Raw genomic sequence first — 18,534 nt, 5'->3', positions numbered from 1 at the left:
TAAAATATAGTTCTACTCTGAAGAGTGATTGTAAACCTGGAATAGTCAGGCCTTGTATTCATTGACTGAATAGATTCCATATGAAATGTTCTCAGTTTATTAATGAAAAAGATTTTTTCCCTAATTTCCAGCCCTGCAAACTTCACCCAGGAATCTGATGATCATGCTGGGGTCTTTCCTTATCATATATCACCACCTCCAATCAAGGTGCTGCAGGGTAAATTAGACTCTCCGTTAAGCTTGCAAGTTTAGCTTGAATACTTAGACTTTAAAACAAACTGGCAACCTTGATGCAGTAGATGAAGCAAGAGATAGCAAAATTACTGTGATAGACATGAATAATCCCACTTTTATGTGGCATCATAAAAAGTATTTGCTCATCAGCAAAAAAAAAAAAAGTAGCCACCTTAAGGCTGAGCATTTTAATAATAAAAAAAAATGTAATCATGACAGTATTTGTATTCACAATGATGTGGAGTCTTTGTTTCCTTCCTGTCTATGCAATGGCTCTCATGCTAGTGGCCTCTCCTCTACAGAGTCCCCCCAGGATTCAGTCCTTAGATCTTACTATCTTCTATAGGTTTCTGCTCACTTTGTCTCCGATTCTAACAAAACTACCAATTTCAGATGGATGATATGCAGCTCTATTTCCTTTCATTAATTCTCTCTATGTACCTTATCTGCTTGTTTTGATAAAAACTGAGCTACTAAATGAGATGATTTTCCTTGGAAACTCCCTTCCAGAGTGAGACAGACAGCAGGCAGATGAATGTCACATCTGACAATGGCAGTAACTGCAGTCTGCGACTGGAATCACCACCACATCTCCCCATTCTTTATCTATGCTGGATATTGTAAGTAGCAGCACACTAAGCACCACTGTGGTCTGTACTGCCTGCCAACTCTTACCCCCCCCCTACAAAAGGCATAAAAGAGTGAGTTGGTATGTTGCATAAACCCCTGCACCTCCAATGGGCCCTGTTTATTATTCGACACCCCTCAGCCACAGCTTTGATAAAATACGTGCATTAAAGCCTCAACCATTTACCTGCAGTTTTTACCTTCTTGTAAGGGAATATGCCTAGTTAAGCAAAATTGTGGATTAAGATGCTGCCCTCTGTGGCTATTGCCATGGCTCTGCATGTACTTGCTTGGTATGTATTGGAGGGGGACTCAGGCTATAGGACACATGATGAATGGTGACTATTTAAGAACCTTTGCCTACCTGAGTCATGCTTAGTCTGACCTAAGATTCCACAACAGCTCCAGCACCCAGGGAGCATTTGAAAATATTGTCTGGCTACACCACTGCAATTCAAACCCTTTTCTGGGCACCCAAATGTCTATTTGTACCTATGCAACTTTTACACAATGTTGGGGTTTGGTGTGTATTCAAATGTGGGGCATTTTACATCGCTTGCTCATCCCAGATCATTTTAACCCTCAGGTTTTGCAGGGCAGCCAACAGCTGAGACAAATTGTGCCAATCCACATGAAAATGTGGGTGTGACGGGACGAGTCTGTATGTCAGGTTCCAAAACCCACCCAAGAAAATTATAAGTGTTGTAAACCCCTTCACAAGATCTTGTGGCAGAGAACTCTATCTCTAAGCACAGGCATTACAGCTTTAGTTGTTCATAGCCAGGGCCGGCTCTGGCTTTTTTGCCACCCCAGGCAAAAAAGCCTCTGGCCACCACCACCCCCAGTGCGGCAGGGGAGGGCGGCGAGCCCCGGCCGGGGCTCCGCTCTCCCCGGCGGCCAGAGCGCCAGAGGGAGGGCGGCGAGCCCCGGTCGGGGCTCCGCTGTCCCCGGCGGCCAGAGCACCGGGGGGAGGGCGGCGAGCCCCGGCCGTGGCCCCGGTCTCCCCGGCGGCCGGAGCCGGAGCACCACGCCGCCCCCCTCCAGGTGCCGCCCCAAGCACAAGCTTGGTGGGCTGGTGCCTGGAGCCGGCCCTGTTCATAGCGCATATTTGACAAATATAAGAAACTAATAATGTTATACTATTACTATAGATTTTTTCTCCCCTTAACTTGTACTGTAGGGTCAAAACTGTAAAAGCAATGTATAGAACTGTTATATTAGCTAGATAACAGTAAGTCAAAGTAGTATGAAAGCAGTAAAATTCTGGGCAGAGTGCCCATCTGAACATAAGCAAGGGGAAGACAGATTTCATTTAAAGGACTGAAAGAAGTATCCTTGCTCAAAACAGAGTCACCATAAGTTACAATCTTTCAGAATTTAACCCTTCCCTGGGGTTTGTTTTGTGTTCAGAATGATTTCAAAGTGAAACAAAAGAAGGCTGGGGAAAGGATTTTAAATAAAAATTGCTCAGTCCAATACTTGGTCCTCTCTTGTTCCCTAAACAGCCAATCCCACCTCCCAAGTGAATCAACAAACCACCTGTGACAATGAAGGAAGACACATCTTACATTTTCCAACAGGATCACCACCTGATAACAGGGTGGGTTTTTCAGACACAGACAGCTTGTTACAGAGAGGAATCTGAAAATGGCAGTACACTGAATCCTCCGGAGAAGAAAAGGAAAAGACTAAGTTGGAAACACAACACGACTGTGTTCATACAATGTTGTCCTACAGTGTGAAAGAATACATTTTCCCCCCTTGCTTATAAGATTCACGGTGGCTATTTTTTGGTCTGAAGTGAGTACTAGAAATAAATCAGTAGTATTTGATAAATGATTCATTAGAAATCTTACTGATATATCATAACAAACCAGGCATTTTCATGAGTTCTTTCTTGAATCTCAAAAGAAATAGTCTTGGGTACGATATTTTAATTTTTTTTATTTCAGAATTACATTTAAAAAAATCAAATGCAGTCACCAAACAAATAAGAAAACACACAGCTAAAGTTACCAGGTTACCACTACTGTAAAATATACTGTAAGAGCATTAGGCCTGATATTAAAATGTTGTAGATCTACTCCTTATCAAAACACCAAGAAGCCTTTGCAGAATGCTAAACATAGGGGCGGGGAAACAGGAATTCTCAGCTCTCTTGAGGTATGCCAATTAAAAACCTGACCCTCAACCATCATTTTATATTGAAATTTACCTTATTGCACATTACACTCACAACCCAATGTGTGTCCCTGGAGCATCCAACTCTGACTCTGACTTCAGGCCCCTAATGACTCTGTCTAGATATTGTAGACCCTGGCTAGTACACCATTTTATGCTACATTTACATTGTCCAAGTCAGAGAGGGTTGGGGAGGGGGAGTGTGGAGAACATTCTTCTCAACACCTCAAAAGGCAAATAATTTGATTCACAAGTGGAATGCCTGAGTGTCTGTGAAAGTCTGAATGGAGAAAGGTAAGCACAAAATATGCGAGGTTTGTATGAAGTTGAGATCACAGAGGATGTCTAAATATCCACCAGAGAATAGTGTCTAAGCCTCAAGTTGGGGGGGGGGGGAGGCCTACAGATAAATAAAATTTGAGCTTAACCATATTTTTATTGGCCCCAAAAATACAAAACCAAAGAAACGGGTGAGTGAAATCAAGGCTAATTGAAATATAAATCTGTACATCATGAGTGTACTTGTTGGTTAATGTTTGTAAGGCACTTTGAAGATGAGAAGTTCTGTTTAAGTGCAAGCTATTACTTGAAGTGGAAGTCTTTACCTTCCTGAGAAATTAGATGACCTAGTGGTAGCATAGATAACTAGAAATAGCAAAGGATTCTGAAAGACCACTGATCTGAAAAAAAAAAAAAAAAAAAACAGTCTTCTTGAGCAATGTGCAGCTATTTTAGTGCAAGGGATGTAATTCCAGTTCAGGATTTGATCCCAGAAAACGTTATGTTCTCTAGTATCAGGGGGTAGCCGTGTTAGTCTGTATCCACAAAAACAACAAGGAGTCTGGTGGCACCTTAAAGACTAACAGATTTATTTGGGCATAAGCTTTCGTGAGTAAAAACCTCACATCCGAAGAAGTGAGGTTTTTACTCACGAAAGCTTATGCCCAAATAAATCTGTTAGTCTTTAAGGTGCCACCAGACTCCTTGTTGTTATGTTCTCTGATATTAAATGCTACACTGGGTTTTAAACTACTCAAAGAGTTGAGGGGTAATTACTCATAGTTTATCAGGAAATCATTTAGCATTCTTAAGAGAGCTGCCTCATTATTAGCTGAAGTCTAGAAAGCAGACTGTAAAGGTCCACTGAGAGTCAGTTATGTTTCAGCTGGACCGTGATCTTAGTAGCAACCTGATATTTGATAGTTTGGGGGAAGCATGGAAAATTCACAGTTTAGCTGAGAATCCAACAAAGTTTTTGAATCATGACACTTTAAGAGTTCATCTAGCCTACCTTGCCTACCTTGATAGAGGGGACATCATAAAACTAGGTTCTATTTATTATATTGGCTAATAAATAAAACTTCTGTAAATAGGGCTGCAGAAAAGGCAACTTAGAGACAGTAACAAGTTAAAAAGATACAGGTGAGGAAAGTTTAACAGATTTTCCAATAGCAGACCAAATCCTGAAGCCCTTACTCAGGGCATGCTCACATAGCATTCCCACTGATATCAATGAAGTATTGCATAAATACATGCTAAGTAAGAACTGAGTACATATTTAGAATTTGACCTAGTGTGAAAACTGAAGGTGTGTTAGCAAAGAAAAGGGAACAGTGCAAGATTTGATTAAGTCTAGATCAAATGACAATGAATTAAATCAAATTAACAGTGCCTCTTAACTAACCCAACTTGACATTTTAACACCATTCAAGGAGTAGTGACATGTGACTGTTAACGTGAACAGAGGACAAACAAACAGAAAACATGTCTTTAAAAAAAAACAGTGCTTTTTAAAGAAAGTTTTATGGATATCAGAAAAGACTAGAAGAATAACTAGACTTAGGTAATTAAACGATAGATTTGTAAAGCAGTTCATGTTATTGATGGATTTCCAATCCAGCACATTTATTTTGTATTATGGAAGCACGTTGAGCCCCCACCATGATTGGAGGCCTATTGCAAACCGTACAAACACAAGGGCTGTGTCTTCAGTGTTTTCACTAGGAAAAAAATGGTGTGTCCTTAACAAGTTAGGATCCTAGTGAAGACAAAGGAGTTTATGGTTTTCACAGGAACGCTACTATGCATTAAAAGGTCCATAATGCATTTTTGACCTAGTGCATGAAGTCTCCATGTGGACAAGCCCTCAGCATCAGTTTCCTAGTTTTTGTCTTGGCTTCTCTTCTTCAGTGCTCATGCTATCTGACAGGTACCCGTCTTTCCATTTTAAGCTGTTTAATGTAAGGTCAGTAATAAATAAGGTTACCTCTATCCTACCATTTGATCACAGCTGAGGCCCTGACTTTGCATTTATTATACAGACCTGATGGGCAGACACTTGCCATGTAGTCTCCTGTTATGTATGAAGTTCAGCAAAGGGAGTACCATATCTATATTCAGCTTGTTTCTTATGTAGGTGCACTGGCATATGGAAGCTCCGTATTCCACTTCCCTATAATACTCACCCAGAGGCTGCCAAAGTTTTGTCTTCAGAAAGAAACTAGCAAAAAGTGGAAGACCAACTCTCTCCCTCAGTAACAGTACAGGTAGAGAATATCAAAAGTCACTAACCAGTATAGAATATAGCACAGTGAAGACTTGTGTCCTTCAATATTACACCAATAACTTAAACTATACAGGAAAGTGACCCATATTAGAAGTTTGGTTATCAACCTTCCAGGAAAGTAAAGTGTGTGTGTTTTGGGGTTGGGGGACAGAGGGAAGACAGAGTTAAGGAATTTTTCACAACCATGGCATTTCTTCCTTCTTTACTGAAGGGCTTTCAAACAATAGAGTCCACATTTCGTGGTGATTCTGCAATTCAGGCACTTGGAAAATCAGAGTTATATATAATTTTATCTTAATTCTACATATGATGGAATTTGATTTTTAAATTTTTAAAAATCTAAGAAAATACACACAAAAACTGTGTTATATAACATCAAGATTGCAAACACTCAACAGTTAGAAAATGCCAAAATAAAAGGTAGCTTGTGCAACCTTAGTTTGGCTGCCTTGTGTGTATATATTATGATACAATATAAATTACATGATCACATACTATTTTTCCCCCACAAGATCCCTTCTCATTCAGTTGACAGGATGGACCTGCTCTGGGGTTGTGTGCCGAAGGGTACTGTTGTCTGTATGACCCCCTTCCTCATTAGTGGCAGACATTGGAAGATATGTAGTGAATGAGGCAGAGGATTACAGGAAGATAAAGGGTGGTCTCATGGTTATGCAGTTGAATATAGCCATGGAGACTTGGATTCTATCCCTGCCTCTGCCACAGAGTTCTTGTGTAATCCTAGACAAGCGACTTAAATCAAACTTTTCAAAGGTGGTCACTAATGGTTATAGATTGGGCTGATAAGAATTCAGCTGCAGGATGTGGCCATAGAAGTAACCACAGCTCAGAGGCTGTAAGTGAAACTGTTTGCTGGGTTATCTTAACAGGTCCATGCATGCGCAGGAGGACATCCTTATCCCAGGAATAGGCAGTGTGCCAAAACCACTTGGCACACCACCAACATAAATTGAGTAAGGCAACTGTTATGCTAACCACAGTTTGTGAATTTGGCAGTAATAGAGGACAGCGCAGCAAAGCTGTGGTTACAGGAAACGCAGACCACCTCTGACCATGAATCATGCAAAAGGAACCTATTAACCAATGACTGTTGATTGTCAAATAGCTAGTAAATATAAGTTGCACTCTTTTGGTAGCTTGTTGGAGTTATCTGTTGGACAAGTTACCCCATTCTGACTCTGATCAGAGCTCCAATGTTTTGTAACCTCACTTCTTGAATAAGGAACTGTTTATTACTTGCCAAGACTTCAGGGTCTGTCTTGGATCCCTTTGGGGAGTACTATCACTTAGGGTCACTATACAGCCTTGCCTTCCTAACTACGATGTGTTCCTTATTTTCTGGTGCCCAACTTGATACTGTGACACTTTCTCAGGGCACCCAGGGCAGAAAGTCACCTTGTTGTCACCTGCCTCCAGCAGAAGGGCTCTTTCCTCTGCCACATGGGTGTTAGCTCCCTAACACAAACAACCGGTCAGCCACTCAAGTACTCTCCTCTGGGTTATGCCAGCCATGCAGGTCAACAATAGAAGCACTGCAGCCCTTAAGTCCCCTCAAAGTATCCCTCTGTGGTGTCCAACCCCTAATCACTGGATACCCACAGAAATCCTAGATCCTGTTCCCAATGGAACAGTGTACCTCAGTTTCCCCATTTTTCCTTAGACCACCACTCCTATCACACATAGCACTTGCATTCAATTATAGTAAAACGAAAATTATTTAAGAATAGAGATTCAAATAGAAACAAGTGAGAGTAAAGAAAACAATGATTGCATACAAAACAAAAATCATAAAATGCAAACTATGGCCTATGCTTACTAATAGTTACTTATCTCAGAAAGTAGATTCTCACCCCAAAATTCAGTCTTTTGCAGCGCTTGCTAGCCCCAAGGATCTAGGACCCATGAATCACCCCTGCTCATCAAGGTACCTCCTCAGTGAATGGTTCCAGAGTGTCTTTCTCCAACCTGTGATATACCGAATCAGTCTTTTGTCTTTATTCACAGACAGGGTGATCCTTTCACTATCACATCCAAGTGGTTTCAATATTTATAGTTTGTCTTTGATGGTTTTCCATTGACTTTTCTGCGTTGGTGAAGAGGTGGACAATTGAGCAATACATTACATAATCAGCTAGCCTGGGAGGGGTGACAGCTCCCTCCACTGCACTGAGCCACCACTGAGACATATTATTCCTTGAGGACTCACTTTCCCTTCAAGGCCATAAAGGCATAATTTTCAGTATGGTTACTCATACATACATCTCACAATGATTATGAGTATTGATATGTTACAATTTTTCAGTAGAGACCTCACATGCTGCCCTTTATGGATACATACCATGGTAGCAAGGTATTAGATGTCATGAATTTGTCAGGTCTGAGACAGGCATTGCCTGGAAAGAACAGTAAACTCTTTCCCAGTTGGCAAAAACAAGCCTCTGTGTCACAGATACCTTGGGATCTGATTTGCAGAGATGGCGAGCACTCAGAGCTGCAACTGAAGTCAAGGGGAGGTGTGCTTTGAACACAGTGCTATATAATGCTAAGCACCCTGAAAAGTCAGGTCCTACATGTCTCAATTGGGCATCCAAAATTAGTAGATATACTGTTGGGGGGGGGTTGATTTTTTTTTAATATATATATATTTTTGGTCATAGCATCTGGGAGCCCCAATCATGGACAAAAATCCAATGGTGCCAGGCACTGTGCTGACACAGAACAAAAAGATGGTTCTTGCCCCCAAAGAGCTTACAATCTAAGTATGAGACAAGAGGCAATGGACTGATGCAGACAGACAGCAGTACAAGGAAACAGTGAGACAATACTGGTCAGCATGAGAGGCAGTGGTTTCAGCACACCAGCAGCCTAACCATAATCTCTGTACCTCAGTTCCCCATCTGTAAAATGGAAATAATGCCATCCCTCACCTTACAGAGAAGATTTAATTAAATGTTTGTGAAGCAGTCAGATACTGTACTGACGACTGCCATAGAAAAGCTCATGAGGAAAGAATTGTAGTGTACAATACATAAGGCTACACATTGAAATATGAGGAGAAAAACAGAATATTAAATAGCTGCTCATAAAGTGAGCACCATCCACCGTGAGCACTGAACCAGGCAGGGGTCTTGTGGAAAAAATAGAATGGGATCATGTAATCAAAGACTATCATAATGCATAGATACAATGGGAGACAAATTAGGTTGCACAGGTAACCTTAACTGTCTAGTTCCCTAACTTCTGAATGCTTGACTTTGCAATCTTAATATTCATTTAACACACTTGTGTGTAACGAAGGTATACATTGGTGACCCTCTCAAATGGAGAATAAAAATGGCAACATTCTACCCTGGTTCAGAAGTATTTGCCACTGCAATAAGCAGTACTGCTTCAGGTGAAGTTCAATACAATACAATAGAAGTCTATAAAATCATGAATGGTGTGGAAAAAGTGAATAAGGAAGTGTTATTTACCCCTTCACATAACACAGGAACCAGGGATCACCTAATGAAAATAATAGGCAGAAGGTTTTAAACCATCATAAGGAACTACTTCTTCACACAGTGTAAAGTCAACCTGTGGAACTCATTGCCAGGGGATATTGTGAAGGCCAGAAGCATAACTGGGTACAAAAAAGAATTAGATAGGTTGATGGAGGATAGGTCAATCAATGACTATTAGCAAAGAGATCAGGGATGCAATCCCATGCTCTGAGTGTCCCTAAACCTCTGACTGCCAGAAGCTGGGACTGGACCACTCAAATTGCTGTTCTGTTCATTTCCATCTGGCATTGGCCGCGGTTGGAAGACAGGATACTGTGCTAGATAATTATTGGTCTGAACCAGTAGGACCATTCTTACCTTCTTGCACAGTGTCTTTCTTATAACGAGTTGCACAAAATGCTGTAGCCTTTTACAGTCTACACAACATGTACACATACTAGTGATAGTGTGCAGGTTACACAGAGACCAAATGTGGAGTAGAATGAGCATGTCTAAACCGACTCAGAAAGTTGGATTTGATTGCTTTATGAGAGGGTAAGGAACAAAAAGATATAAAAATAGACAATCCCGTTTCAGAAGATTTTTAATCTTGCAACCAACAATTCTGCTTCAAGGTGAAGATTTGCACACAACAGAACAAATTAATTCTGTTTCTCTCCTTGGGGTGAGCAGATTTTGAGCAAAACAGAAGTCCAACTTCACACATTTCAAAAAGCAGCTTTAAGGGAATTTAAGATATACAGCAAACAATTCTGTTTCAAGTAAAAATCAAATCATAGGAGCAAACAACCCTGCAATACTTTTACTCAGTGTAAAACTAAATTGATCAAATAATCTTTCTTAATGTAAGACAAACCAGGCCTAATCCAAAGCTTTTTGAAGAACTGGATTAAAAAAAACAATTTAAATAAAAGTTGATGAGCTTCTGTATTTAGGAAGTAATGCTATGGCCATTTTGGCTTTGAGCTTAGAGTGAGAGATTTTTCCATGCCTGGATTTTGTCAAAATATCTAGTACTCTTTGGGCATTATACAAATAGCTTAATTATGATGGATCAAACAGAGCAAATGGAAATTAACATTTTTGCATGTCAATCTATTCCCACTTTAACTGTCCTAGTAAGCTCTGGGCAGTCTTACATTCAACTTCAACCTCTTAGTCTGTAACTGACAAGACAGTATCGGGAATCTGATAAAACAAAATGGTTACAAGTCACACATTTAGTGATATCCCTCAAGGCTCTAGGTGGAAACTTGGAGCCCAGTCCTGCATGCACTGAAGTCAACAGGAGTTTACCCTTGACTTCACTTGGCATAGATACAGGCCTTTAGAAAGTAATTTATATTCTCTGAGGGGAAGTGGTTATTAAGAGCACAGTATGAAATCTCTTTTTGGAGCTAACATTTACAGAAGCTTTCCTCTCTAGGATTCTAAGTGAGGCAGTTGGATGTTTCCTTTTTCTTTAGGATAGTAAGGTGACTACAAAAGAGAATTATTAAAATCCTAACTTGTTTGAGAAAGCAAAAGTGACTGCTAAAGCTATTTGGGGGCAAGGACAGTCTTATGCTTTCTGAGAGAACATTTCCCCAGTCCCCTTCCCAGAGACAGGTGAAACTGACATGAATGATGCAGGGTAACTGCTCACAAGTAGGAAAAAGACTGTGGGTTTATATTAAAAAAGATGTAACAGAGACCCACAGATACATTGTGTACACAGATGTCAAAACCCTAAGGTAGCAAATCAAATCAAACCAAAGGAATATATTGTATCAGCATAGAATACATTTTCTGCTAATGGCACATGGTGTTTGGTACTACGTGCAAGGAGATCACTTGTCTTCTTGTCACTTTTTACCCTTCCCTGCAAACCTCCTACTGTTTCACATATGCAGTGTTGTAGCCGTGTTGGTCCCAGGATAATTAGAGAGGCCTTATGGGTGAGGTAATATCTATTATTGGACCAGCTTCTGCTGGAGAGAGAGAGAAGCTTTTGAGCTTACACAGAGCTCTTCTTCAGGTCTAGGAAACTTACTCAGAGCATCACTGCTAAATACGAGGTGGAACAAATTGTTTAGCATAAGTGGTTCATATGTTTCATCAACATCTCTTAAAATGGCAGCATCGCTTCCTGCCTCAAATATTTACAAGACAATGGACAAGAACATTCAGATATCCATGCCAAACATCACCAAATTCATTCATGTCATCCTCACTCATAACAATTGCTCATTCAACTGCAAACACTTTGTCCAAACCATGGAAACAGACCTGGGTACTAGGATGGCTCCCCAATATGCAAATCTCTTCTTGGGTAACCTTGAAGAATTTCTGGACAAATGCACCATAAAAATCAATTATATACCTAGACACATTGATATTTTCCTCCTCTAGACACATGACGTAAACTCCCTCATGAGATTTCCACCACCCATCGATTAAACTCTCTCTAGAGCACTCCTACACCAGCATCAATTTCCTGGAGACCACAATCAGCTTCAACAATGGAACCCTACAGACAACGATAAACAAGAAACCCACAGATCACCTCACCATCTTCACAGATCCAGGAACCACCCAAAGAAATCTGTTATCTACAGCCAGGCACTCAGAAACCACATAATATGCTCAACGGAGAAAGTCCAGGATATACACCTAACACATACTTAAAGCCACCTTCACCAAACAAGGACTCTCCACCAGAGAAGTAGATCACATCATGAAATGGGCCACCCAAATACCCCAATAGAACTTGCTTCAATACAGAAATAAGATTGCCTTTGACTGCACACCCCTCACTTGTCACATACCAGCCCACACTGAAACCCATAGAAGGTATAAAACAATTACAACCCATTCTCAATGGGGACTACATCCTGAAACAAAGTTTTCCTGAGCCCCTTCTTCTGCTCATTATAGAAGCTTCTATCCAACCTACCAAGCTCATAATCAGTAGGAAGTTCCCCACAGACCAGGGCATACCAACTACAGGTGGCAACAGACCCTAAAAGAACAATGTATCAAAACCTGTAGACATATTTCCACTACTATGGTGATCAACACCCCGGCCCCCAACAAATTGACCTTTCAAGATCCATGGAACCTAGACATGCTTATCACAACATGTGTACCACATCCAGTGCACTAAATGCCCCAACTACCACCACGTGGGTGAAACAAGATCATCACTATACTCTCAAATGAACTCACACAGAAAAATGATAAAAGACAAAACACTATATCATGTGTGGATGAAAACTTCTCACAAAGCCATCACTCTATCTGACCTCTCCGTCCTCATCCTCAAAGGATACCTGCACAACATTTTCTGAAAACAAGACTGGGAGCTTAAATTCATAACTTTGTTAGACACTAAGAATCATAGACTGAATAGAAAAACTGGATTTATGTCTTACGCTAACAATCTATAGCCCACTAACCACCCCTCCCCAGGTTTTCCCCCACCTATATCTGGAGAAGTGTTAATAGGTCACTTCACCTTGAATGACTCCTTGAAATGTGCTAACTACATATGCTAAACAATCTGTTCCACCATGTAATAGCTGTGATACTGACATTTCCCAAACCTAAAGAAGAGCTCTATGTAAGCTCGAAAGCTTATCTCTCACTAATAAAAGTTGGTCCAATAAAAGATATTGCCTCACTCACTGTTTCACGTATCACTTAACAATAAATCAAGACTATTTAAAGCACCTGTATTTGGATTATGGCTTGCACATAAAGATTACACTTACACCACCAACAGTTTAGCTTATTACTATGATATCCCAGCTCTTTGAATCAAAGTCACATTTATGCCTCATTAAATAAAGTCTATAACTACTGCCAAATACCAAGATACTGTCAACATTTATATAATCTGCATCTGGTGCATAATTATAGGGATTTATAGAAAAGGACTCATTTAAAATTGTGCATTTATATTTTCATCTTTCTTATGAGAAGGTGAAAAATAGACACTCTTATCTGCATGTAATTGGTAGGGGGGAGAAAGTGCTAAACTCCTGCGTACTTTCAAACACTGGAATACAAGGAATTCTTCCCCCCATTTTATCTCTTCATAGGCCCCAGGCACAATCTGAAGCCTCAGGTTCCCAGTGCCTGACATTTCAAGGGATTCTAGGGAGTCTATTTACTTCCATTGGATTTGGATAGAACCATGCTGAGTAAGGACTGGAGTGGATGCTAGCATTAACAGCTGTGCTACAAACCAAATGGAGATTGTCAACTGCAATGTTCAGTTATCCATTTGTTGGTACATTTAATTAGATCTATTAGTAACCTACACTGATAAACTAATGATACCCATTCAGCTGAATTGAAATATTATTGAACAATGATGGTTCTGTAAGGAAATAGAAAGGCACGGAAGGGGGACAAATATTTTATGCACAATAGCTACTTTGTACTCTGATATTTGAACATTTTAAGTGTATCTAATGGTGCAGGCACACACACACCAGCATGAAGTGTCTCTATAAGTAATAAAAATATAAATTTGGCCCAAATACTGGTCTTATTGAAGTCAAGGATAAGAGTCCATGGGACAAGCTTTGGCTCTGCGTAAATAATACATTGAATTTCTAACAGCAGAATACTCTGAGGCAAATACACCTCTACACTGATATAACGCTACCCGATATAACACGAATTCGGATATAACGCGGTAAAGCAGTGCTCCGGGGGGGGAGGGGCTGCGCACTCCAGCGGATCAAAGCACGTTCGATATAACACGGTTTCATCTATAACGCGGTAAGATTTTTTGGCTCCCAGGGACAGCGTTATATCGAGGTAGAGGTGTATACACAATTTAAATCGAGAGGAAAAAACATGAAGAAAATAAGGCAGAAAATCAGCACTACTGCCAGTGATGTGAAAACATGGGTGATTATCTTCTCCCCTATCTTTCTTAAATCCTTCCCAGAATATGAATGTTTCAAAAACCCTCACAATATCAGGTTCTGAATGCACATCTTGGTTATGCCTGGCATAGCATTCACAGAGGCTATGTCTACACTACAGTTTATGTCATAACTTCTGTAACTCAGAGGTGTGAATAAACCACCCCCTGAGCAACATAAGTTACACCGACATAAGCGGCAGTGTGGACAGCGCTATGTTGGCAGAAGAGCTTCTCCTGCTGCAGCTCGCAGAGGCTGTAGTAGTTAAGTGAACAAGAGCGCTCCATCCCATTGCTGAGAGAGGCATTAGAGAGCTTACACTGGCGCAGCTGTAACAGTGCCCAGAGTGTGTGTATAAGGGTACACGCAAACGGATCAAGCTCTCTTGCATAATATTAGACGTTTGGGAGATCTCTATCTCAGTGCTACCAATTACACAGAACAATGAAGCGGAGGGTTTCCTATTTAACTGCAAGCAGCATACGGAGTTTACAGGTCAACTGACTCATTAACAACTTGAAGACCTCCCCCCAAAAAATAAATGTAAAAAGTGTGTTTATGTAGCACCATAAGAGCGTCAAAGGAATTTCTCATCTACACACCCATAGACAAGTTTCCAAACCTAAAATATTGTCGTTTCACATGAGCTGTTCATTGTAAATAGACTTGGCAGAAAAAAAACTGAAATGTTGAGATTGAAATTATTTTTTCTATGTTTATCAATTTACATTTTCAGAGTTGGGCAAAATTATGGGTTTTAAGCATTTATGTATTTAAATTTTCACAATTGTGAGAAATTATGGTGGGGTGGCAATTATTTAGTGACAGTAGACATTGAGATTCAAAAAGTTAAGTCCTTATAACCATTAAAAACCAAAATTGTCCACATCATTGTCAAAATATACAACAAATAGTCCGAAGTCAAACTCTAATATGTTCTCAGGCAGCATTTTTTTTATTTTGTCTATCTGTAAATTTCAGTTATCTATGGAAATAGTTTGTGCATGTTTGGTGAAATCAACATTTATCGGCATTTACCAATACAATTAGGGTTGGGCAGATTAGATTGTAAGGCGTTGCTTCTTGACTGGTGTTATTTTTCATATCTGGGGAGGATATATCCCAAGTTTAGATTCAGTCATTGCTCAAAACAAAACAAAAACCTGAGCATTTAACATTTGAAAGATGAGTCAGTTACAGCTGCCAGGCATCACTTTGGGCAATATTTAAATATTCTGCTTAGCAGTTGTTGTTGTTTTTAAATATAACTTTTCAAGTCAGAGCCAGAGTTTGTCACTGGGTCTAAAAAGGAAAGACTATTAATTGAATAGACTTTTTCTCCTCTAGACTTTTAGTAGTTCTACATTTGTTTTAGATCTGTAAGAAAACGTTAGCCTTTCTGCACAGCGTCTCATACCTATGGCAGAGTTAATGAATGTTCTTTGCTTGAAGCTATCTATTCAAAAGGCAACCACCAAACAGGGGGAGAGAAATCACCAGTGAAACTTTAAGCAGAAGAAATCAACCCATTCAGACCATAAGGACGGGTTCAAGATTTCAGAAAAGGTTATCTAGAAATTGGGGGGAAGCTAGAGGTCATAACTTAATTTCTATTAATAGTTATTTGCCAACTGTAATTTTCAGTAATCTCTCAGATGTATGCCAATCTAAGAATAACTATATTATTGAGCACTGCACTGTAGTAGCAAGTGAGATCTTTAATTTAGCATTAGTCAGTTAAGTGAAGACATAAGGACAGGGGGTAAAATCTTCAAACGCTCCTAAATGACTAGGAACCCAAGTTTCATTTTCATAAGTGATTTAGGGCCACTGACTTTAAATGAGACTTCAGCCCCTAGGTGCCTACATCACTTTGAAAATGTGATTTAGGCTCTTAAATTATTTAAGGTCAGGTTTTAGGTATCTAAAGATGCAAATAGACATCTAGGGGCATTCTCAGCATCTTTAGGTACCTAAATATCTTTTAAAATCTAGCCCTTATCACTTCTGAAAATTTTACCGATAGTCAATTAATATTAAAGACTCACGATCTCAGTGACTTACATTTGCCATGTGTAGTGCCTTTTATCCAAAATTATCCCAAAGCAATTTAAACTGATTTTACAAACAGTATACAGGGACCACTTCACACAGTACAGATATGCAGCCACTTCAGGAGTAATACACCACCAGTTGAAAAGTACACAGCATCCTAAAGAACAGGAAGTGACGGATACTTTATCAAATTAAAACTGGATGGAGGTGTTATTTGGTCAGCAGAAAAATAAACTTCCTTACCCGGAACGTGGCCAAGATACTGGTGTTGGTGCTATATTTGTGCAGCCTCCTTTAGTGACCAGAAGTATGCAAAATCCCAATTTAACATACCTCATCTGAGCCAAATATCAGCTATTCCGGCAGCACATTGCCCCCTTAATAAATAATTATAAATGACGGTATAAGTGCTGACAATGTGCACCATGTCACTGGCCATGGTTCAATATGGACTCAGACGGAAGAGTTTCTACATATAGAATCACTGAATACCCATTTACATGGAAAAGATTAATGCCTAACTGGCAGAACTGCTGGCCCAAAGAGAAGTCATGAGCTATTAACTTTTGTCAGTGATTCACTCCCCTGGAAATGCTCCAGACAAAAAATAAACGCTAAAAAAAAAAATTAGGTGTTATTTGCTTTGAAATTAGCAAAAAATATTGAGTTTTTCCTGTGAAGCTGCTGTTTCACAGCTTGTCAGAAATAGTTATACCAGTATAACTATTAACTATAACTATTTCTAGTGCATGTAAGCCCCTTCCGATTTCCTCATTAACTGGGACCTTAAGAGTTAGGTTTTTGTACTCTCCACTCCGAGTCTTCCTTTAAGAGCTATAGATAAGTTTCAGGGCCTCTTTGTTTGGAGTCAAGATCCTACTCATAAGTAAGTTATACATTTCATCCATTTAAAATGGATTTTGGTTCTTTTTCCACTAATAACTTCTCTAATCCTGCAAAATATGTCTTCCCTACATGCCACTTCCCAGTACTAACCTGCTTTCTATACTGTGAAATCATTACACTAAGGCCTAGTCTTCACTTACCGGCTGGTCCGGCGGCACGCCATCGATGTTCTGGGATCGATCCCGGAAGTGCTCACAGTCGGCGCCGGTACTCCAGCTCGCCGAGAGGAGTACGCGGCGTCGACGGGGGGAGACTTCCGGCCGCGTCTGGACCGCGGTAAGTTCGGACTAAGGTACTTCGAATTCAGCTACGTTATTAACGTAGCTGAATTTGCGTACCTTAGTCCGAAGTCCGGACTAAGTGGGGACCAGGCCTAAGAGTTTATCTACTACTGTACCTGGCAGCAAGAATGAGCTTTTCTTGTGCAAATTACTTGCCTCTTTCCCCACTTCTAATCCCTCTCAAAACAAAGACGACTCATTTCCTCACACTAGATACACCACAATTTGCAATGAGCACAGAAACATTCCTACCCACCCACCATCTACCAACTCAGCCTCATACTTCCTTCTCAACTGCTAACCCCTCGTCTCAACTCAGAGCTACTCTTGCTTCCATCCCAGTTCCTCCCTTCCTCTGGCCACAACACAGTATGAACAGCCTGCACCTGCCGTCACATTAAAGAGGCAGTCAGAAACCAGTAAATGTCAAATTGGCAGTACAATATGCAAACCATCAGGATGCAACCCCTTGCTCTGGGTGTCCCTAGACCTCTGACTTCCAGAAGCTCGAACTGGATGACAGGAGATAGATCACTCAATAAATTGCCTTCTGTTCATTCCTTCTGGCACTATCTGCTATCAGAATACACGATACTGTGCTAGATAGACCACTGGTCTGACCCAGTATGGCTGTTCTTATATTCTTAAAGTGGGTGTATCCAATAGCTGGAAGTTGGGTGGGTCAGGAGTTGCTCCATCCCAGAGACTCAGCAGTCAGAAACCCTCAACCCTCACTGAGGCAATAAACCATCAAAACTCTGAAAATATTTTTTCAGTGGTTTCCATCTGCAAATTAAGTTCTGAAGAGTTCTGCTGCTGTGAAACTCCTTAGCTTAAGGCTTACCCCTCTCACAGTAAGACACTATTCAGTGAAAGCTCAGTTATAGAATTTGCACACAGATTATACATATTTCTTCATTGTTCTTGTTTTAATTGTTCCCTGTTTTTACCAATTTCTAAGAGCAACACCAAGACACAGCACTGCAAACTCTTCTATAAGGTCTTTTGAAGCAGTCCAGATCCTAAACTCCTCTTTTTACTCTGCTGATGGTAAAACTGAGTCCCGTGAAGAGGTTCCACGCAAGATGCTAAATGCTACTCAAGTCTGAATCTTGAGTGACTGTGAACGTCACACCAAATGTGTTAATCTAGTCCGGTTCTAGGTTTCTCCTATATTCTAATCACTTAAAGTTCCTGATATGTTGGACTCCAGTACAAAAATCACCTTGGCTATGACACTG

At 40.3% G+C, this 18,534-nt stretch overlaps 1 protein-coding gene across 2 annotated transcripts in view; it reads right to left on the bottom strand.

Annotated features, from left to right (window-relative positions):
- Positions 1–18,534, bottom strand: part of LOC135983973 (uncharacterized) — a 71,790-nt gene that overhangs the window by 10,668 nt on the left and 42,588 nt on the right. Inside the window, exon 1 of one of the 2 annotated variants that reach the window (XM_065598029.1) lies at positions 16,350–16,536. The exons of the other annotated variant lie outside the window; for it this stretch is intronic. The gene's annotated coding sequence lies outside the window, so the exon portion shown is untranslated. Of the gene's footprint in view, positions 1–16,349; positions 16,537–18,534 lie in introns of those variants that run through there. 2 annotated transcript variants of the gene reach the window in all.

The sequence above is a fragment of the Chrysemys picta genome, chromosome 5 (assembly GCF_011386835.1).
Source record: "Chrysemys picta bellii isolate R12L10 chromosome 5, ASM1138683v2, whole genome shotgun sequence".
Lineage (NCBI taxonomy): Eukaryota > Metazoa > Chordata > Testudines > Emydidae > Chrysemys > Chrysemys picta.
The sequence above is the reverse complement of the archived record's forward strand: the minus strand, read 5'-3'. Positions and strand labels throughout refer to the sequence as shown.